At 35.8% G+C, this 24,013-nt stretch overlaps 1 long non-coding RNA gene across 3 annotated transcripts in view; it reads right to left on the bottom strand.

Moving 5' to 3' along the window:
* Nucleotides 1-1,607: 1,607 nt before the first annotated feature.
* Nucleotides 1,608-24,013, bottom strand: part of LOC138696210 (uncharacterized) — a 55,889-nt gene continuing 33,483 nt past the window's right edge. For all 3 annotated transcript variants that reach the window (XR_011331286.1, XR_011331284.1, XR_011331285.1), the window contains 2 exons: nucleotides 14,128-15,913; nucleotides 1,608-3,112 (listed from right to left, as the gene is read on the bottom strand). This is a non-coding gene — a long non-coding RNA (uncharacterized lncRNA). The remainder of the gene's footprint in view (nucleotides 3,113-14,127; nucleotides 15,914-24,013) is intronic.

Genomic DNA, 24,013 nt, shown 5'->3' with positions numbered 1-24,013 from the left:
CAATTGACAATCAAGTTCTAAATTGTAGACATACCCATAACAATTTGTCTTAATAAAATTGTTTACCCGATTTTTTGGAATATTAATCTGTTGATTATTAGTGCCATCTTTAATCAATGTAATTAACGTAGTGTTATTACTCTATGACAATAGCCAAAGGAAAATATGTTATAGATGCATCATAACTAGGGAGCGGATTTTTATGTGATAAAAATTTTTAATATATTTATTTTTTATGTGCTAAAAAGTACGAAAATATTTGCTAAAAATATTTTTTTTAAATATGACAAAAATACCTTAGCCTACTTACCTTGAAAATAAAAAGTTATAGGCCTAGGTACTCACCAACCACACTTGAGTGCTAGTAGTTGGCCGAGAATTGCAGTGAACAACAAAGGTTATCTCCAAATTCTGCATCACAAATGCATACCGATTATCTCTGAACAACGACTTATACTGTGAAAACGATCTTTCCACATCACAGGACGTCAGATATGCATATTTAAAGAAAAGAATGTCACAAACACCGTCAATTTCACCTACAGGCGCATCCTCTAATACTTGAGGAACTTTACACATTTTTTTTATATCGACTGTTTTTCCCAAATACATTCTTGAATTTGTCCCTTAGTAATTGTGCTTCTGAACCTGGTAGCGAGTCTAGTTTAATTTCCACGGCACGCACCTCCTTCTTTCAGACAACAGGTTTTTGGATGTTTCGAGTTTTTTATGGTGTCACACAAAAAGCTTAAATTTGCTAATAGGAAAGCCAAATCGTTTTTTAAACAAACATCTTTCAATATACCTATCTTGAAGGATATCGATTGACGAAGCCCAATAACAGGGAATCACAAGAAGAGTGCATGACATGAGCGAGAGGCGAGAGATTTGTTTAAATTAAATAATGTTCATACCCGAGCTCTTATCTGTTGTGTTTCACAAACAAAGCGTGGAATGAAATCATCTTCAGCAACAATAAACATTCCTAATTATTGTTGCACGATCTCTCCTCCTTGTCCATGTTAATTTATCCTCTAATAATAACATTGATATGCTGCCTAGCAGTTCTCATAACTTGAGGCGATACTATTACAAAAATGGATCACGGATACACCACACAGCGCTTAGAAACATGAAGCAACCAAGAATTCTTAAAAAAAAGCTAACATACTTCTGAGTGATATAATTGATTTAGTTTTAAAATATTTAAAAGTGCTTGTAAAAAATTATTTAAGTAAAAAAACTCCAAGATTTATGTGTTTATGATAAATTTCCTGAAAATGTAGTTACATAATTTTTTTGTGAAAATATGCGTTTTTATGTGAAATAACATTCGGGTTTTAAACTTGAAACTTCATGTTCGGAATTTTTAACTTTGTTAATTGTGTTTTATCACACACGAAAAGAATATTTAATTACATAGGAATCCGCTCCTTAATCATAATGCAAAGAACCGTGGCATGAGGAGGAGCTACAAAATACAGGTTTATTAAATTTACCTATATCACTAGACCACTAAGTATACATAAAGGATTCTATTTGAGTTTAGAATCAACTAGCTTAGTTCAACCTTTCTGTTGTAAGGAAGGGTGGCTTGTTACCTGTGGAGAGGCTAATTGCCATCTACGCTACTATCTTTGGATGAGTACAAATACCAACTTAAGAACGAGGAAAACTGTACAGTATATCAGACAAAAGTTTTGCGAGCCCATGTACGAAGAATCAATATATACATATATAATTTAATTTATATTGGAACATATTTTACCCCTTGACCACTGTATGCTCGCTTATATCATATCTGGTTTTTTTAAATAATATGACTTGAGTTAATTATAATTATCTTACAAATTCAAATCACATTAATTACTGTACATTATTTTTTATTTTATATATACAATACAGAAAGGTACAGTGTAATTTTACGAGAAGTCATTGTTTAACAAGAAGAATAGGCCTAATATTCTGAGAGACATATATTTTTGAAATTAAGAGATTGTTCTTTCTACAATGCTTAGCATACTACATTAGCAACATGATTACACAGATAGAATTTCGCAATAACACATTTTTAGACATAAACAACAATATTTTGAGAGACATACATTTTAGAATTAATACAGTGTTATTTTCAGTGGCTTTCATATATTCACATACCGCATTAGGAGCATGACAAAAGTATCAATGAATTGCTTTTTGATGTTCGTACAATTCTTTGTTTTCCCCTCTATTGTATAACTATATAAATATAAAAGTTTAGGTATGCTCACTCGAAAGCAATTACTGAATTGGTCTTTTTGAGAAACCTCTTAAGTCACGAAAGACAATGTTCTGGGGAATGACAAAAAAATGTTTAAAAGAAATGCATGAGTTAAGAATTGGAATATTTTAAATGAAAAATGTTGGTAAAATATAACGAATATTTCCGTATGAAAAATTATTTCTTAAATAGAATATGACTCTAGATTCATGTTGGGAAATGTTTGAATTGTGGGGTTTTTCAAAATGTGGTAAAGATTTAACAAAACAATCTATTTCATGAATTAATTGACAATTTGGTTAAAAATAATAAGAATTTGATCTCAAAACCAGTATTTAGAAGCTGACTTCATAATTTTTACTTCATGTGAACAAATTTTACTAACCTGTATGAACTGTCACTAACAAGAGAAGGGTTTCGGCTCAAACAAGAATTTTGTATCCAAAATTTGTATACAGGCCCATCTTTACATTTCTGTAAAGCTCTCAAAAGCATTCATTTGTGTAATATGTGGTTTGTCTGTTAGAGTACTGTACAAGTTGAGGGAGTGGGGAGAGCACTGCACAAGTTAAGGGGGTGGGGGACCTTGCCTGTAAGCCTACCCTGCTCACAACAGCTAGAGACAGCAGTTTATATCTCGCTGGTGTTTGTACCGTGTCTCTTGTTGCTTGGAAGGAAAGTTAAAATGGATGAAAGGAAAACTCTAACATATGGAATGTTTTAAATGTATTGACATCTAAACTGAGGAGATGTATCCTAAAACAGACACTGTCGGTAATGAAGACCATATGTTTGGTAACAAGCTCATCACTTTCTGGAAGTGGTATCTACCACCAATGTACAGCATGGCATCTGCAAACAAGTGAAAGGAAAATTTGCATTAAAGAAAAATACATGTCAACAGATACTGTGTACAACGAAATATATGAAAAAGGCGAATGAACTGAAGATTTTACGGAGACAGTGTTGCTTCCAATACCGAAGAAAAATAATGCTAAGAAATGTAATGAGTTTAAGACTATCAATCTGATATCGCACTCGGCGAAGATTCTTCTGAGAATACAGAATCGACATTTATATTCTAAGATGGAAGAACAGTTGGAAGAAGAGCAGTTTGGCTTCAGGAAGGGAAAAGGCACGAGATTTGCAATTGGACTGCTAAGAACAATCAGCAAAAGATACCTAGAGAAGAATAAAGGAGTGTATGTAGTGTTGGTGGACTTAGAAAAGGTTTTTGACAGAGTGGATTGGAATAAACTGATGCAGATTCTAAAGAAAATAGGAGTGGATTGGAAAGAGAGAAGACTATTCAGTATTGGTAATTTTTATATGAAACAAGTCAAAGTCAGGATAGGAGAAGAAATGTCAGAAAGAAGTTAAATTAAGAGAGGAGTACAACAAGAATGCCCTTTATTACCTATACTGTTCAACATCTACTTAGAGGATTTAGTAAAGAACTGTTTTCAGAACATGGGAGGAATGATAATAAGAGGGAGAAGAATAAAGTGCATAATATTTTACTGATGATATGGCTTTGTTATTAGAAGAGAAGATGATACTAAGGGATATGCTACAGGAGCTAAATGACAAGTGTGAACAGTATGGGATGAAGATAAATGCAAATAAGACGAAGATCATGGTCATAGGGAGAAAAATAAAGAAGGTAAACTTGCAAATTCTAAATGAGGCGGTAGAGCAAGTGGACAGCTTCAAATACTTGGGGGGTGCTATAAGCAGTAATATGAGCTGCTGCCAGGAAGTCAAAAGCAAGACAGCAATCGCCAAGGAAGCTTTTAATAGAAAAAGGAGCATCTTCTGCGGAAAAAGAACTAAGGAAGAGACCAGTGAAGTGCTTTGTATGGAGTGTGGCATTGTATGGGGCAGAAACGTGGACATTACAATGAAGTGAAGAAAAGTGAATAGAAGCATTTGAAATGTGGATATGGAGAAGAATGGAACATGTGAAGTGGATAGACAGAATAAGAAATGAAGCTGTGTTGGAAAGAGTGGGTGAAGAAAGAATAATGTTGAAACTGATCAGGAAGAGAAAAAGGAATTGGTTGGATCACTGGCTGAAAAGAAACTGCCTACTGAAGAATGCACTGGAAGGAATGTGAACAGAAGAGTTCGGGGCAGAAGAAGATATCAGAAAATAGGAAAGATTGGAGAAAGCTGGGTTTGCAGTGAAAGACCTGCTCTTGTGCAGAACAGTGAATGAAAAAATAAATGAATAGTGTAATGTTCTACATGCCGACTCATGAATGAATGAATGAATTAATTAATTAATTAATTAATTAATGTCTATAACAGGGCAAAGCCCCAATTACAATAGACAGTACAGATTTGTTTAAAAAAACACAGAATTGCATATAACATGAAAAAGGAGATAAAACAGAAACAAATGCATGCAAGATACAAGTGTAATTAGAAAAAAAAAAAAAAAAACAAACAAATGTTATAAGTATTTGTATTGGTAAACTAGGTTGGTTTCTAATGCTGAGCACTAGACAACTAAACTGGTAGTTTTTCTCAGTGTAGTTGATAACCATTATCAACTGATCAAATTCCTGCACATAAGTTGATAGGATCTTTACACAGATCCCTATATAACTATTGCGTCTATCTTTCCTGATAGATCACCTGGGGACTATGCCATATTAAGTATGAAGTAATAATTTACAATTTCTGAGTTTCGAAATATAGTAAATTACACATGAACTTCGAAAAATGATAGCAAACTTTTGTTAAAACTGAACATTTTTAATCATGTCCTCAAAACATTAATAAAATGAACTATATACAGGAGGGTGCATAAGTAGGTTTACAGTAATACAATATATAGTGAAACCCCGATAATACACGCTCATTTGTTATGCTATCCCGCATTACCGGTATACACTCTTTTCGTTCAGTCCCTTGACATTCCTATACAAACCATGTAAAATCCACAACTTAATATGCTCATCATCCCATTTAATACACTCTTTCATCTGCTGAAAATTCTAAAATATCGTACTGTAAAGGATACTGAGAAAATTTTCCCAGTCTTCTACATTTACCACTGGCACCTGCATATTCAAGAATTTATAGGAGCCTTTTTTCGGTGAATACAATAGAATGGAATGCGACCCTTGAGTACTACTGTATTCAGCTGTATTCAGTACAGTACTGACTACTGTATTCAGAGTCTGTCCTTCTTGCTAGCAGTTTTAAATCGCATTGTCAGTGGAGATTTGACGGAAAAGAAGTGGAAGCAGTAGACATTCCAAATCCTTCTCGCAACAAAGTCCTTGCCGTGGTGTCTGTGATTTGTAGATTCATTAATATTTCTAGTAGTCAAATTACTGATGTCACTTCCAATTTAAATCATGTGGAAAATGCAATTATTCATAGTACTGGATCAAGTGCAAGACAGAAAAATATTTTTGGCTTTTTTAATAAAGGGGCACTTTAATTGATAAGACATTGTATTTGTTCTGACATTTCCTGAAAGGACAGAAAATAAAATAACCTTCTATCCTGTATGATTACAGTATTTAATCCTTAAATTTCTTCAACAAATGTTTATGATGATTCATATTTTTGTGGTAAAATTTAAAAAATCCAAAAATGACTCACTTTTGCTAATATGTAGTCCCGTTTAATATGCTATTTTATACGGTCCCTTGAAGAGTGTTTTCCCAAGGTTTCACTGTAGTTTTATTAAGTACAAATGAGGATTACATACCAACAACAACAATCACATAACATCAATCGACAATCAACATCAATTTAACAACCTGATAATCATCAGTGTGCAAGTATTGGGCCTCACTGTCCCATTAGCCACTTTAGCCATCTTTTCTTAGGTACCAAAGGAGAGAAGTTTACAAACCTTGCAATTTGACTTAACCCCCTTTACACGAGCACCCGCGACTTCATCCCTGAAGAAGATGGCAGAGCTAGCCGTCGAAAGCTTGGAAGCTAATCTCCAACTCACCTGGCTGAGAACCCGAGAAGAGTTATTCTATATCAAACGCCGGGAAAGCCTCAAGTCATACATGTGTATGGTTTTTCATACATGTCACTAGAGTGTTTTTGCTTTGTTTTGGCTTGTTTACTTCACTATTGGATGTATAAATTAGCACAATGTATCACACAAAAAATTACACCACTTGCTTCTTAGTTGAGGCCCAATACTTGCACACTGATGAGAAAGTCCTCCTGCTCCTCTTTCTTTTATTTTTTGTCTTCAGGTATTTTACGCTTTAACATCCAACAATAATGAGGATGCATACTGATGCTTCATCGTCCCTGGTATCTCCTTTTGAACTCCTGCAGATCCTTGTGAAATCGTTCACCTTGCTCTTCGCTCAAAAATCCTAGATTTTCGGGGAAATAATCTAGGTGAGAAAACAGAAAATGAATTTTGATACTCATGTAACAACCAAGTTCCTTGTATGCTTCAAGCATGTTAGCCACAGTGTTTCGGTAATTAGGACCCTTGTTGTTACCAAGAAATTTTAAAACAAATTCACAGAAAGATATCCATGCTGCTTTCCCCTTTTCATCCAAAGTGTTCTTAAATGCTGCATCAGACATCTGTTTTATTTTGTCAGGACCATTAAATATATTTTCTTTTAATTTGCTTCAGATAGTAGTGGAAATTTCTCACATATGTATTTGAAACAGTGTCTTTCCTTATTTAAAGCCACATTCTGCAGCACCCGACTCTGTCACTCGTCACAATTTCCCTCACCACTACAACAGACTCAGATGAAAACTATTCAAGATTTTCTAGTCGCACAGTGATTGGTACATCAGCCCCATGGGGTACAGGTAAAATGGCTGACTGAATAACTGGATACACGATATGCTTTTTATTTTTAGAATCGTACCCCTTCACATCACACGAACAGAAGTAGCAGTCATTACTATGGTTCGACTGCTCTCTCCAAACCATAGGTACTCCAAAAGATAGCAACAGTCTTCTGCCATTGATCCAATGATGAAGTTCTTCAATGTATACTCTACATACTCTGTGTGGTGTCCAAGCTTTACTTTGGTCTCCAAGTTTGATTCCAAAATAGGCATGATATGACTTTTTCACAAAATCTGTAAAATTACGCCTCTGCTTAGGCAATGTGTATATCCTACATAAATTATATAATAAAAGTGGTCTGGATTATTTAGACATCCTCGATGCAACATGGTAAATACTTTCTTACTGAACTAAAAACTCTCAACTTTCTACTCCACAATAAAGCTTCAAAAACTGATTTCGTTTCGTTTCCAGGTGAAACACAGACTATTGAAATGTGAGAGGAACTAGACAAGTTGAGTTGAGTCTCTCACCAAGGTATGGCTGACATTTCTATCTCCCACAAATAAAGATAATGGCAAAGCTGCACGTTATTTCACCTTAACTTCCTTATACGCTTGCACCCTCTATCTGCTAAGAAACATCTGTTATCCTTGATTTTCAATATAAACATCTTAAACATATGTTGAATATATTTGGTTTTCATATCTTAACATACTAAAACTACAGTTGTTAAAGTGTTATAGTTTAAATAATTACGCTATAAATTGTCGTAATATATTATAAGAAAATTAAAATAACAAAAAAATGGTACGTGACAGGAACTTTCTGGCTTCCAATTTTACTTCAGCATGCTAAAAATACCCTAAAAACATTCAAACTTTGGAGGCAGTAATTTCATCGCAGACTAGTGTAATTATATAATTGAATCATTTAAACCCATGTTACAGTTACAATTCAATCTGAAAATAAGACCTAGCCTATATAAGCATCTTTCTTTTAAAACTGAACCAAACTACGTATTACAAGAAATATAATTCCTTTGCATAATTACTCGTACACTGATTTAATTTAATAAAAAATTATTAAACCTATTGCATTGTGTTCCTTGTAAGACTTCAACAGAAAAGCCTAATAAATGCTGTAAAATTCAGTAAACACCAAATCGGATCTTTTTTTATGGACACCAGATTTCTTTACCAACATTCATTCATTTATAGTTTTCTGTCCAAGGGCAGGTACTTCACTGCAAACCCAGCATTCTCCAGTCATTTACCATGGAGTATACCGTATTAAAAACTTTAGGTATTCACCTCCAAACTGTGGAAAAAATTATCACAGGCATCATCAAAGATTGCTAGAGCATTTTGGATTATCACCTCTATTTTAAATCTTTATATACAGAGTGTTCCGCTTATAAGTATAACAAAAGAAATAGCTATAACTTCTGAATTAATACAAGTATATAGTTGAAACCAACTGCTACAAAGAATGAAAACTGGGAATTTTTGTTACCTTATGTTCCATAAACCTCAACATGGCTTCCATTGGTTGCACGGGAAATATCCAACCGGTATTCAACCTCGACCCAAGTGTTATGAAGCATCTGTGGTGTAACATTGTTGACAGCAGCATAAATTCTTTCTTGTAAGTCTGCCAAATCACGTACTGGCGTCCTGTAGACCTGGTCCTTAACAAACCCCCACAGGAAAAAATCAGGTGGTGTTAGATCTGGTGATCTGGCAGGCCATGTGATGTACGGTGATCCTCTTCCGATCCATCTTGCAGGGAATTGTTCGTCTAAGAATGTGCGAACCATGTTGGCAAAGTGTGGTGGAGCCCCATCTTGCTGGAAAATTGCTCCATCTGGGAGTTGTGGCACAGCATACAGTTGCAACATATCCAGGTACGTGTTTGCAGTGACTGTCTTTTCAGCAAAGAAATAGGGACCAATGATTCTGTCACGCATGATCCCACACCAAACATTCCATTTAGGGGAATCCCGTTGGTGTTCAATTACGACACTTGGATTTTCCGACCCCCAGATGCGACAATTGTGTTGGTTTACTTTTCCACTGACGTGGAAGGTTGCCTCATCTGAGAAACAGACTCGAGTTAGAAATGTGTCGTCATCGTCCACTTTATCCAACATTGTTTCTGCAAAGCGTTTTTGTTCCAGTTTATCATTCGGCGTAATCATCTGATGAAGTTGCAGCTTGTACGCTCGCAAACGCAATCTTTTATGGAGCACTGTATGCACTGTTGTTGGTGGAATGTTCAACTGCACACTAGCCTGTCGAATGGATTTCCGCGGGCTTCTCTGAAATGCCTCGCGAATGCGTTCGACATTTTCGTCAGACACTTTACGCTTGGAATGTTTACCTGCATTAGACAACAAACTTCCTGTTTCTCTGAGCTGCCTATCCCATTTCATTATTGAGACGTACGTCGGTACAGCTTCCCTCGGTCTAAGATTGTACTGACGGCGAAACAAGCGCTGTACACGAATTATGGATCTATGTTCTGCTAATGACAGCACACAAAAGGCTTTCTGCTGTGGCGTCCACATGCTGACTGACTAAAGATACGATACGAATTCTCTTATTTAATGATCTGCGCATGCGTGAGTCTTCTAAAAATAAGTAACAAAAATGGATTAAAACTTCCCAATTTCCTCTTTACAATGGTACCAATCTTAACCCATTTGCATGCATTGTTATGAAATTATAACTATTTCTTTTATTATACTTATAAGCGGAACACGGTGTATATAATATATATAAAGGTCGTCGACTTTCTGAAAACCTATGTATATTATGTAATTATAGGGGATTATTCCTGCGTTCGTCCATGGTCTGGAATTTAGGTTAAGTTTAGATTTAAGACCTCTCCTGGCACCACATTATCATAATCATCCTATCACATCATCGGGGTAATGTAACTCCGCCTTCCAGGCGCCCCAACCTCAGAAGTGGGTTACAATTAAGCCACGGCCAGGAGTGAAGACCAGAAATGTCGAAAAGACAACCTGGTGGCATTGGATAAAAAAAAATATATATTATGTAATTATTGTTTAATTTTTCAGTGGTGTACCTTGATAAAACGACTATGCTTTACGAGAAAATATTATGACAAGATGCATTTAATAGCTTTTAGATTTCATGTTCTGAGTTTCATCCATCTCAGTGAAATTTGAAAACTTCTTTTTCTTTCAGTGACAATGTCGAGACTGTATTCTATTTGTTTCCTAGTAGTCCAGTAAAGGGCAATGATGTTTTTATTCTTCTGTTTTAGTCTTTTCTCATTAAATTTCGGCCAATGTATGAAACTGGTTCCTATCCAATATTATGAATCTGGGGAACTACATTGAGCATTGAAATATGGTTTCGCAAGTTATAATAGCTGGGAAGTTCATTGTACTAACTACAGATTACCCTGTACTGGTTGGATAATCTTTCACTCTGCTGAGGCATGTGAAAGTGAGGCTACTAGTTGGCTGGTAGGCCTTGGTCCTCCACTGGCTGTCACGCAATGGATTTGTTTGTTCTTAAATTATTAAGGTTTAGATTTTTGTTGTTGGGTGGGCTGTATATTCCATAGATGTTATACTTTTGTTGGGTTTTACATGTTGTGGTCTAATGTGTCCATATGGCTTGCTGATTTTGAAGTGAGATTTCAGATTGTTCTCCGAGAACTTTGCAGACCTAATAATTTGGTTGTTTCTCAACACACCTACAATGCTTTCACTAGGATCCCACAACTACAGTAAAACTTCATTTGTTCTTATTTTGTTGGAGTCTAAAGGAAAAATGCATAAGTGAGAAAAACGTATAACTGAAACAACATTTAATAATATCTGAATTATCATTTGAAGACTATATGGGAAAGACGTGTTAAGTATATTTAGTAAAATTTTGCAAGAGAAAATTAGAACTTCATAGTTAAGTCATCTTTGAGTTCATAATACAGTAGGCTACTGGTACTCAAATTTATAACACATATTCTTGAAGAATATAAGATTATAATCTGTATTATTTACACTGCAAGTGGGCAAGCACCCGGTGGCAGTGGTATATACAATATTAACATTATTAACAATACACAATAAAATGTAGGAAATCTTAGCTTCTTAGAGCCAAAGCTGGCTGATATATTACATTTCGAACACCAATCCAGAAAATTTTACGAAATTGACTTACCTTGTTCTTATCATGTGATCTTCATCATTTACAACATGTTATTGCTTTACAATATATATATCTGTGTGTGTGTGTGAGAGAGAGGGGGAGAGAGAGGGAGGGAGGAAGGGGGAGAGAGAGGGAGGGAGGGGGAAGGAGAGAGAGAGGGGGGAGAGAGGGAGAGAGAGAGGGGAAGAGAGAGGGAGAGAGGGGGGAGAGAGGGGGAGAAAGAGAGGGGGAGAGAGAGGGAGGGAGAGAGAGGGAGGGAGGGAGAGAGAGGGGGAGAGAGGGGGAGAGAGGGAGGGGGAGAGAGAGGGGGAGGGAGGGAGAGAGGGGAGGGAGAGAGGGGAGGGAGGGAGAGAGGGGGAGAAGGGGAGGGAGAGAGGGGGAGGGAGGGAGAGGGAGGGAGGGAGAGAGAGGGATGGAGAGAGGGGGAGAGAGAGGGGAGAGAGAGGAGGGAGAGAGAGGGAGAGAGAGGGGGGAGAGAGGGAGAGAGAGAGGGAGAGAGAGAGGGGGAGGAGAGAGAGAGAGTGAGAGAGAGAGTGTGTGTGTGTGTGTTTTTTTTTTGGATTGCTTCTGCTTGCTCCTAAGGAATAAACTAAGTCCTCAAATTGTTGTGACAACTGTTTCCTAATTTATTCAGTTACATCATGGTGTGTTATGGGAACATTTCACTGTTTCTAAAGCAGTAACAACGCCATTAAAGGACACAAGATTGTTGGAGGCAAGCATATGCATGCATCTTCTGATTTCCACGAATTTCGAAGTGGCCCACAACTTAACAATGAACATGTACTGTATATTCGCGTTCGTACATTTTCACAGCAAACCTAATTTCGAATAAAAGTTTATTTGGAACATAAAAATGACGTTTCATATCTCTTAGAGACTTAAAATACGATCATATAAGTTTAACAAATAACGAAAAACGTATAACCGAAATAAATTGATATGGAAAGTATAGAAATTTTGCTGGGAACTCAGAAAAAAAAACGCATAAGTGTGAAATGTATAAAAGAATTTTTACTATAATAACTATAGGGGAATAAGTATTCTAAATACGTGTTATAAACTATATGCAACAATATTAAAGAACCGATTGAAGATAATAATGGAGAATATTATCTCGGAAGCTCAAAATGGGTTTCGTGAAGGAAGAGCTTGTGTAGATGGCATATTTAGTATAAACCAAATAATAGAAAAACATAGTGAATATAACATACCAACATATATGGCATTCATAGACTACGAAAAAGCCTTTGATAAGGTTAATAGAAATAAATTATGGTGTATTTTAGAACAAAAAGGTATACCGAATCATTTAATAACAATATAAGAAGTTTATATGTAGACAACAAAATAATGATAGAAACAAGAACAAAGAACGAGGATAAAATAGCAACAATTAACAAAGGAGTGAGACAGGGCTGTCCTCTCTCACCACTGCTTTTTAATATATATATATATATATATATATATATATATTGACAATGTCATAGTAGAATGGCAGATACATTTAGAGACACATTTTAAAATTAAGAATAGGTTTTTAGACACAATTTTATTTGCAGATGACCAAGTTCTCATCTGTAGCTCAGAGGATAAATTTACAAAAAGCCATATACCAATTAAATAATGTAAGTAAAAAGTATGCATTAAACATCTCCACAGCCAAAACAAAAGTACTAGCATTTCAAGGGTCCAATACAATCAGGGCTAAAATCATTTTAGAAGGAAAAATGATAGAACAAGTAAACAATTTTAATTATTTAGGCTGCAGTGTATCATACGTTAAAAATGATGATGTAATAAAAAAGATTAATAAATTTAACTATATATGTGGAACAATAAAAAGAAACCTCAAACAAACTAGGAAAGAAACTAAATTAAAATTTTATAAAGTAATGGCAGTGCCCATGTTCCTATATAGCTCGGAATGTTGGACATTAAGAAAAAGTGAAGAGAGAAAAATAGAGGCCGCCAAAATGCGATTCCTAAGGAGTATGGCTGGCTAAACTTAGTTAGACAAAAGGAGAAATGATGACATAAGAAAGGAATTAGGCATCTTTAAACTAACAGAGAAGATACACCAATATAGAACTAAGTGGAGGGAACATGTGGAAAGAATGGAAGAATACCGCATTCCAAAACTGCTATTAGATTACAGACCAACAGGCAAAAGAAACATTGGCAGACCAAAGAAAAGATGTACTCAACAAATGTTTAATGCATGAGACTGGAACAAGCCATTAGAGGCTTAAACCTTGACGATGATGATGATGATGATGATGATGATGATGATGACGATGATGATGATTTTTTTAAGGGGAGACTCCATTGAAAAATTCAACTTTTTTTCTTTGGTACCGATTGAAACCAAATTTTGACACCATGTTTAGTATATAAAAAGATAAAAAAAACCCAAAGTTTAAAGCCCCAATCTTAACTGGTTCCCTTTTTATTTATTTATTTTTTTATAATTTTTACCGGTATCAAAGAATCCAATTTTCTAGTAGGCTTATAAAATCGTAATTTTCAGCCTTCAATTTTTTAAGTTTCGTGCACAAGGCATGAACAGAGCTGTTGAACTAAGCTCTATGCATTTATTTAATGAAAAATGTTATTTATTTACTTTGTGATATTTTTTAAAGTTTTGAAATAATTTTTTGTTCTATAATTCATGTATAAAAATTATTAAAAAATAAACAACATATTTTACAATATTGATATACGGAAGCGTGTAAATATCCCATAACTACTTGCTGTAAAAATTTAATTTAATTTGGTTAATATTTAGTATGAAAAAATTTGGTACTGAAATGGGGGGGGGGGGAAACTTGCGGAAAAATGGATTTTTTGTAAAATGAATATTTCTTTGAGACACATACCCATTAAAATTCTCCTGCATCATATGTTTTTCCTTCCTGCTCCAATAAAGTTTTCTCTTCATCCAATTTCATCTCCAAGGTTGCCTTTCTCTTCAATTTTTCCTTGTGAAGACTGCAATCGTACATTCTGCTTCACTGGATAAGCAGATCTTCTTCTGGGAAGATGACAAAGGAGTGGTGAGTTCCCTGCTCTGTTCAGTCTTCAAACATCCCTTGTTAAATTGAGACACAGCTTTTACAAGACCCTAAAGTATATTCTTTTGTGAAACAAAAGTTTCTTTGGGACACAGACCAAATGACACTGTGTAAGCTCTCACTTGCGTTTTGAGTCATGCCATTAGTACATCTTCCTAATAGTATGTCTGATGCAAGCCTCTGATACAATGGAATTATTTTAGTCACAGTAGATATACTAAGTGGAGCATGAATATTGTCTCTATGACGTCCTGGAACTTCATCTAGTGCAATACATTTATTGTAAAAGCACCATGATAATTTACTTTTGGGACACTTTTGATGTGGTTTTTTATCGGTGCTCATGCAATGATACAGTGTGGCATATACAGCTGTTTTCATTTTGTAGATATCAGGGACATTATTGACAATTGCTGCCCTGTAATAATTTGTCACTTTCTTCATTGTCGACTCCTTGAAACTGCCATGCAGCCATTCCATGCGGACAGGTGTGACATTTGCATAAGATTTTTAACTAGTTTACTGACCCCTGATTTTTTGCAGTTCATGCTAAAACTCTCATACCTGGATCACAGTGTAGTACATTAAACCTTGCACCTGCTGTGTAATTATTGTCGCAGAATTCTAACTATACTTAAGATAGCAGCATCGTAAATGATGGAGGACGGGTGTGACAAAAATTTGCCCTTGCAGTGAACACCTCTAATGAAAACAAGAAAACTCTATGAACTTAATAAAACAAATATCTTGAGAATTTTTGTACTAAAAGTTATTTAATGTTATAAATGTTTCCTGTAATAATTGCACATTTATACCTGTATCACAACATTTTAAAAATAATTATGCACAGAACGGGTGGACGGGTGTGACACATTGAAGTTATATTTGGCCTATGTGTTGTGTATCAAAATGATTAAAATTTAAAACTAAAAATGATCCATCCATATGATTTTAGGGAGCATTAAATTAAATAGTAGTAATTGTAATAAAATATTTTAACAACAAACATAAACACAGAAATCAACTGAAATAGTACTTAGTTCTAAGATTGTTCAAGAACATCAATACTTCTACAAAATACATAATAGAGTCTTGTTTCCTGTAACCTTTATAGTTGGTTCTGGAAGAATACCTGTCAGTCGTTCATATGAGACATGATGCATAATTATCATCCATTCTGAAAATCTGAGCGATTTCTCTGTCACACTCTCTCAAGCACAGAATTTTAATTTCACTATCTTCTTCAGCTGCCAGAACCTCGTTCCAAGATTTCTTCCTTTTCTTGAACACTCTACTTGGAACATATGATTCCAAACGGTTTTCAATAACTGCTTATTTTTTACTCGGGCTTGTCCTGACATCCCTCTAAGTCCGTGTACTATTCAACCCCAACAGCCTCCCACATTCCCCCCTCAAACGGCCTGAGGTGTACGCCACCCCTCCCGTCTGGCCAATGGTCTGAGGTGTATGCTACCCCTCTCATCGGGAGGTGAGTGGGTTCTGCTGCTGTGTCATCAACTACAATCTTTCGCATATCCATGGAGGCCGGCCGAGAGTGTCAGGAGCTTTGGAGGGCTGCCACAGGCACGATCTGAAAACCAAGGAAGACAACCAGAATGATAAGGAAAGGATAATGAGGGGGGGAAGGAAGTGGCGAGAATGAGTGGAGTTCCAGACACCTGATAAAGTTACCTGATATTCAACCATAGGAGTGATGGGAAAACCCCGAAAGAAACCTCACAGAGGCGACTCGTCCAAGCGAGGAATCGAACCCCGGCTCGCTGGATTCGGGAGCGAACACACTACCACGAGACCACAGCAGTGAACGCCTCCAGCTTTCGAGATATTTTCTGATGATAGTATTTTTTAAATTATCGTAGACTATACTAATAAAAAGGCACAGGCTTTTCATTAAGAATGGAATACAAAGAATCCAGAAAAAACAGAGACAATGGCTGCCAACAGATGTCGATGAAATGTATGCATGTTTAGGAGTCTTGATAACCACGAGTGTTTTGGAAGCTAAACGGGAATCCATAGAGCTCTTGTGAACTACAGATTCCATGTATTAAATAGACATTTCTTGCTGCGATGTCTCAAACTCAATTTCAGCAGTTATCGACATTCATCAGATTTGATAACACTAGTACAAGAGATGAAAGAAGACGAAATGATAAACTGGCTGCTATCAGAGATGTCTTCAGTTTATTTGTCGACCACTGTAAGTCCAGCTACAACCCTAATTCCCATTTTACATTAGATGAACAACTTGTTTCTTTCCGAGGACTCTGCCCTTTCATTATTTATGAAGTCAAAAGCTGCTAAGTATGAAATGAAATTTGGACCCTGGTTGATGTGGAATCAAGTTACGCAATAGTTACAGGTGTACACTGCAAAAGAATGGGTAATAAAATGAAGGTCAAAGAGCAGTGTTGGATCTAACCAGCTGCCTACAAGGAGAATATGGCATTACGACAGATATTCTTTTTTACATCTATTCCACTTGCAAGTGAACTTTACAAGAAATATTTGACACTTTGTGGAACAATGAGAAAGAATAGGCAAGGAATACCTAAGAAATTGCTGTCTATCCCTAAAAGGGGGGGGGGGAGTCGATGACAAAATGGTAAATGAATAATCTGTGAAAAGAACCACAAGAAGATGGCCTTATGTTTTATTCCTGAACATTGTCGACATTGGGTGTCTCAATGCTTATATACTATGGAAGAAGAATTCACATCTTCAGTCAAGTACTACGCAAGGAAGAAGGAACTTTCTGCTCCAACTTGGGAAGGAGTTGATCATTCCGCAAGTGAAATGACGACTTCAGCATCCCACAGGACTTCACAAACCAGTAATAACTGCAATGAGATAACTTGTTCCTGAGCCAGAGCTATGGGAAGAGAAGATGGTGAACCTCCAATCAAGCTATAAAAAAACTGATGTCAGCTATGCTCTAGAAAAATTGACAGGAAGGCTAATGTATTCTGTGAAATGTGTAAAAAAAATGCATGTGTGAAAGCCATTTAAAGAAAATTACCAAAACAGTGCGTCTTCCAAGCAGTGCAACTGTGAAGTAGATTTCAGATGCGAAATTTGTTACATAATTTTCTTCTGTTCAGCTGTACACCCTACTTATTTTTTGTGAATATTTTTGCTCTCGTTGTCTTTAGTATATCTGCCCTAAAATAGTTTGAACTTTAAATTTGAACTCACAGAAGAAATTGTGGAAAACTTGAATAAATGTATTCGAAATATGAAAAAGTGTACTAGAGAAGGAAATTTCAGTTAGGTTAGAGTAAAATTGGACTTGTATTGTTTCCGAACTCATTGATTAAATATTCTGTATTTTCAAAATACACTATATTCATAATTTTCTTTTAAGTATCTGTCGGATACAGGGGGGAGAGCCATTAATCCTTCCCATTGAAGGCTTTAAGGAACCAACCTGGACAAATACCCAATGTCCCATCCCTACCTTCCCGTGGTGCAGCTGTTAGTAAGCATAATTTTATGAGCTGAACTAAAGGGTGGGGCTACTCATCCATTAGCACTGGTCAGTTTGATGAGTTAATGACTGAATTTGGTATAATTTTCCTCTCTCCAATACCTAATTCCCTCTTTACCCTTTCCTATCCAGCCCTCTGACTGAACTCTTACTTTCTTCGACCCCAACGGCATTAGAGCATTCGAGGCCTAGGGGTTCATTTCCCTTTCCTTCCTCCTCTTTCTACTTTTCTGTTCCTAGTGCTGACCTGCTATGGCACTAAAATCGTCCTCCAGTGGCTTAAGCAGGGAAAGCTGGTGATCAACAAGATCTCCCAGCTAGGTCCAATGGACCCGTCGACCAACAGCAGGTGTGGTACTCCAGACATTCTGGGGGTTGTGTGTGAATGAAGTAGCCACCAAAACGTTAAAATATGGTGTTCACTTAAATCGGCTACAACTTGCCATTTAACCATTCCAATATGAAATGAGTACCATTAAGGTAAAATTATCCAGAGGTAAAATAGTCCCCCAATCGGATCTCCGGGCGGGGACTACTTTAATGGTACAGAATCAACTAAACATCTTACAGCTGGCGGTATAACATCAGCCAAGAAGACTGAACTAGCCAATATACTGTCAGATAATAATATAGATATCTTCCTTATCCAAGAAGCAAATCTTAATGCTGATCAATTAAAACATTTTAATTTATATGAAACTGTTACCCAAAGGTAGACAGATTAGTAGTGGAATTCTCGCAGATACATCAAAGAAATTAATTACAAATTTTCAAATCATAAAAGAAATGGATAATCAAGACAAATTAGAACTAATAAAAATTGAAGTATGGAAAAATCAACAACATTTCAAAATCTACAGTGCCTATAACCCACCTAATAATCCCCTTGATCTATCTTTGTTTGATATACAACCTAAAACTATCATAATTGGTGACTTTAACGCCCACTCCCAATTTTGGGGCTACGATAATGTAAACCAACCTGGAAAAATGATCATGGACCTCCTAAATACTACAAACGCAGAACTTGTCTACAGAAAAGAAGATCCCCCTACTTTCATTCATTATTCTGGTTCTGGTACAAATCCAGACTTATTACTAGTAACATCAGATATCCATCACGAAACCAAGAAAAAAATAATTGAAGACCCTGGATCTGGCCATAGAGTCATCATTGCTTCTATCCATCTCCACCAAAACCGAAGACAGGCACCCTACAATAACAAAACAACATGGAACTTTAAGAAAGCGAATTGGAAACTATTTACAACAGAACTCGACGAACACCTCAAGGTCAACACACCACTAATGGAAAATACAAACTCAGATAGATTGAACAAATATTTCTGTGAATCTGTTTTTAAAATTGCAAAAAAGCACATTCCACGAGGCAAACCAAAAAAATACACCCCATTCTGGACAGAAAACCTGAATTTATTGAAACAAGATAGAGATAAAGCAAGAACCAAAGCAGAACATAGCAGAACACCAGAAGATACTCAAGATTGGAGGAAGAAGCCTGCCATTCTTAAAAAAGCAATCATAACAGCAAAAAAGAACAGTTTCAATAAATTTATTGAAAATATTAATTACAGAACCGATAGCGCTAAACCATATAAATTTCTGAAGAATATTTCCAATACACAGGAAAATACTATCCAACCTATCATTCATAATAACAAAACACTAACAGATAGTAGAGATATAGCAAACGCATTTAATAAACACTTCTCAAACTCTCACAGATTACATCCCAATATCAAAAAAACTGACAAATTTATCAAAAGAGAATTACATAAAAATAATAAAAACAATATTACTAATACAAAACCTGAAATATTTCATAAAAATTTTACTTCCAAAGAATTAACTCTAGCTATACAAAATTTAAAAACCAAGAAATCTCCTGGCCCCGACAACATTCATTCCGAATTTTTGAAACATCTGGGGGAAAAAGCCAAGTCTGTACTCTTATCCATTTTCAATTTATCATGGAACACCTCAATTCCTGCAGCTTGGAAAAAAGCGATCATTGTACCAATTCCCAAAAAAGGGAAACCTGCTCATGATGTTAATAGTTATCGACCAATAGCACTATTAAGCATGATAGCAAAAACCATGGAGTCCATGGTCTCCAACAGATTAACTTGGTATTTAGAATCCCAAAATCTTTTATCACCAAGACAAGCCGGTTTTCGACAACTACACTCTACAAATGAACAAGTCATACGCCTCGGCCAAGAAATAAAAGACAGTTTTAACAAGAAAGAAGATACCTTGGCAATATTTATTGACTTTCAGTTAGCATATGACTCTGTTTGGAGAAATAAATTATTACTAAAACTCCAGAAATTAGGTATCTCCAGCAATATGTTCAGATGGATATCAGAATTCCTTAGTTAAAGATTCATTGCCACTAAATTCAATAACTCACTTTCTAGTTACAGACAAACATATCGAGGTCTACCTCAGAGCGCTGTCCTCAGCACAACTTTATTCAATATTTATATAAATGACTTACCCTCCCTATTAGAGGAATCAAACATGAAAACAGCACTATTTGCAGATGATATAGTTTTGTGGACTTCCGGATCTTACAGACATAAAGACAAAATTCAAAATTCTGCTCTTAAAGCTCTAAATAAACTACATGAATGGAATACATCAAATTTGATGACACTCAATTTAAGCAAACGTAACTACCAAATATTTTCACTCGGTAAAAACGAAAGAGAATTCAATATCCAATACAATGGCCAACACCTTCCTAGGACTTATGAATCCAAATATCTTGGGAGTTATTTTCGATAGTAAGTTAACATGGAGCAACCATTTGAAATACATTTCTGAAAAAGCTCGTAAAAGATTCTCCCTTCTAAAAAGACTAGCAGGAAAGAAATGGGGATGCTCTAGGAATACTTTGAACACTACATACAAAATGTTTATACAGCCAGTGCTGACATACTGCGGAGAAATTTTAATTACTTCACCTTTCATAAACGACATAGAATATGTTCAAAACCAAGCTCTCAGACTCATTACTGGTGGAATCAAAACAACGCCAATAGATTCTATGAGATTCCTCACTAATATTAAAAGCATCAAAATGACAATAGAAGAAAAAGCACTGATTCAATATGAAAAACTTATCAGATTACCAGGTAACAATTGGCATTCATACAGTCCTCTTTGTAGACTGAAAACTCAAAAAAGTTTCATATCCATTGTTCAAGAATTAAAACAGAAAATCAATATCCCGAATTTAAAAGAAAACTTACAAATTAAACCAAACCCTTTAACTCTATTAAATATAGAATGTTGTTGTTTTCTAATGCCAGGCGTTTGACAGTAAAGTCATTTGACCTCTTGCACTCCAATATTTTTCAAAGATATTATCATGACCAGCCAATGAAGCACAGATTTTGAGGTGCTCAGAATCCATTTCTTGATTAAATATAGAATATAATCTAAATGTAACAGAAGAAATACTGAAATCAGAAGTAAACACTGAAATGCTGAAACAATTGTCTTTAGAGACAATTAATATTAGGTACCCTCCACAAAACTGGCTTCATTTATACACCGACGGATCCTTGATCTCCAGAGAACAAGGTGCCGGTGCAGGTGTTAAGTGCTGTCTCTTCTCACTTTATAGATCTCTTGGATATGGAACAACAAGTTTTGATGGTGAAATCATTGCAATAAGTGAATGTCTCAGGAATCTTCTATGCCACATCAATAAATTTAGGAATGCAGTTATATTGTCGGACTCCAAAGCAGCTATTCTATCAATCATCTCTAAACACACACCTTCATCTCAAACAGCAGAAATAACTAAAATGCTCTCTCAATTATTATCACTCAATAAAAGAGTTGTGTTCCAATGGATACCATCCCATTGTGGAATCCTGGGAAACGAGAATGCGGATGCTTTAGCAAAGAAGGGCAGCACTGCTACTTACAGACCTGTTACTAAATCTACGTATTACTCTGTGAAGAGATTTATTAAATCTACATACTTAGACTTCAACAAACAAAATTTGATAACTCAATCCCAAGGGAAAAAATGGAACTCTCTGCATCAAAATCCACAGTTAATTCCCGATTTACCACGAAAATCTTCTGTAGCTGCATTTAGATTGGCAACAGGCCATGATTGTTTGGCCAAACACCTGCATAGAATTGGAATATATCAGTCCTCTAACTGCCCATTGTGCAACTCAAACCAAGAAATGGATTCGGAACACCTCAAAATCTGTGCTTCAGTGGCTAGTCATGATAATATCTTTGAAAAATATTGGAGTGCAAGAGGTCAAATGACTTTATTGTCAAATGCCTGGCATTAGAAAACAACAACAACATATTGTTTTCATTGTTCTTTATAAAGCAATTTCTCCTCGGGGTTTAGGTTGACCCCGCTTGGTAGTTTGTGTTGGTCATAGAGCTTGGTAGTCTAAAGGTTAAATGCAACAGACTTATGTCAGTAGATTTACTGGCATGTAAAAGAACTCCTATGGAACAAAAATTCCGACACACTGGCAACGCTGATATAACCTCTGCAGTTGCGCCCAGGTTTCTGAAGCATATGTCAATACTGGCTTGAAATATGTTTTATACATTGCCATTATACTCTTTATGGGTACATCTTTATTCCAAATTAAATGTTTTATTAAATTGTATACATTTGAACTTTTCTGTATTCTTTTGCTAATTTCATGCTGTATTTTTCCATTTGAAGAAATTTCTGTTCCTAAATAATTAAACTTCTCTACCTTTTGCAAATTTGTGCCTGATAACTTACTATTTCAGTCTTCACTCTGTGTTCTTGATATTTTCATAACTATTGTTTTCTCAATGTTCATTTTTAAGTTAAACTCTTCTGCTACTGTCTTCCAATACACAAATATTTGTTCTAAGTAATTTACAATTCGAGGTATGTATATAAAAATTTTCTTGATGAGAGAATGTAAATAAACAGTGATTTTATTAGTAAGTTTGGGGACTCTAGCTAGTGAATCACTGCGTAGAATATAGAATATTGTACAGACTGTCATCTGTCTCTTACTGACAGGGATTGTCCTGGAATGGAATACTGTCGGGACATTGATAGCAATGTTCCACAATTTTCTGTCGAATTCTACCAAAATCACCTAAATATGGAAAATTCCAGAAAAAAATTATCAAGCAGTACTGTGTACATAAAAATGTTTAAACTCTGCTTAGGAAAGTGAATAATACCAAAAGCATAATTTATCCTTGAATACAGAGTTGAATTTAACCTGGGTGGTTAAACAATTTTCAGCTACAACATAAACACGCCTACTTAATACAATAATACGTTCATTTCATTCATCCATTTTGGAATGAAATGTCCTTTCTTTCTTCTATTGTTTTACCTCTTCTTTTCAATATTGACTTACAATCTAATGTAGTGTAAGGGAAGATATATCTCTGAACCAGCACTGAAGAAAAACTCACACTGTGGCCCTTCCTGATACGTGGTTCGCACGGTATGGGGCCACCACTAAGACAACACGAGATAGTACATGTCAAAGAACAAACACCCACTCCCATGGATGGACTGCCATGCCAGGAATCAAACCACAGATTGCTTGGATGGTAAGTGCATACATTATCCATACATTCTTGTGTTGTAACAGGACAGGAAGGAAAACCAAGACTAGTGAGTAAGCACAATCAAGTATGTTTGATTTCTTATAATCACGTATCTATGTGATGCCGAGGTTCAGAACTGTATCTCTCTTGTTTTAGAATGCAATATGTAAATATAAAAATATTAGTCTTTATTAAACACAATGTGTACAACTTTTTAGCCATTATTTTTTTGTTTTGGAGGCCTGGCTCAGGACCACGCAAAGTGAGGGTGATTGTGGAGTATGGTGGAATGATGATGATAATGGTGAGAGGAAATGAGAGAACCCCGAGAAAAACCCGTGCCTGCTTTGTCTATCACAAATTCCTTCGCGACTCAGGTGATCCCAGGCAACCACAGTGGAAAGCAGAGAGGCTAGCCACTCTGCCACAGGCAATAATATATAAGTATAAGCAACCTAGGCCTACTCAAGGATATGAATAAAAATTCATGACACTGTGTTTAAGGTACTATGGCAATAACAATACTCATAGTATCTACAAGCATTAGAAAACAATAAGATTCTTCCT

This window comes from Periplaneta americana, chromosome 3 (assembly GCF_040183065.1).
Source record: "Periplaneta americana isolate PAMFEO1 chromosome 3, P.americana_PAMFEO1_priV1, whole genome shotgun sequence".
Taxonomy (NCBI): domain Eukaryota; kingdom Metazoa; phylum Arthropoda; class Insecta; order Blattodea; family Blattidae; genus Periplaneta; species Periplaneta americana.
This window is presented reverse-complemented; position numbering and strand designations above follow the sequence as displayed.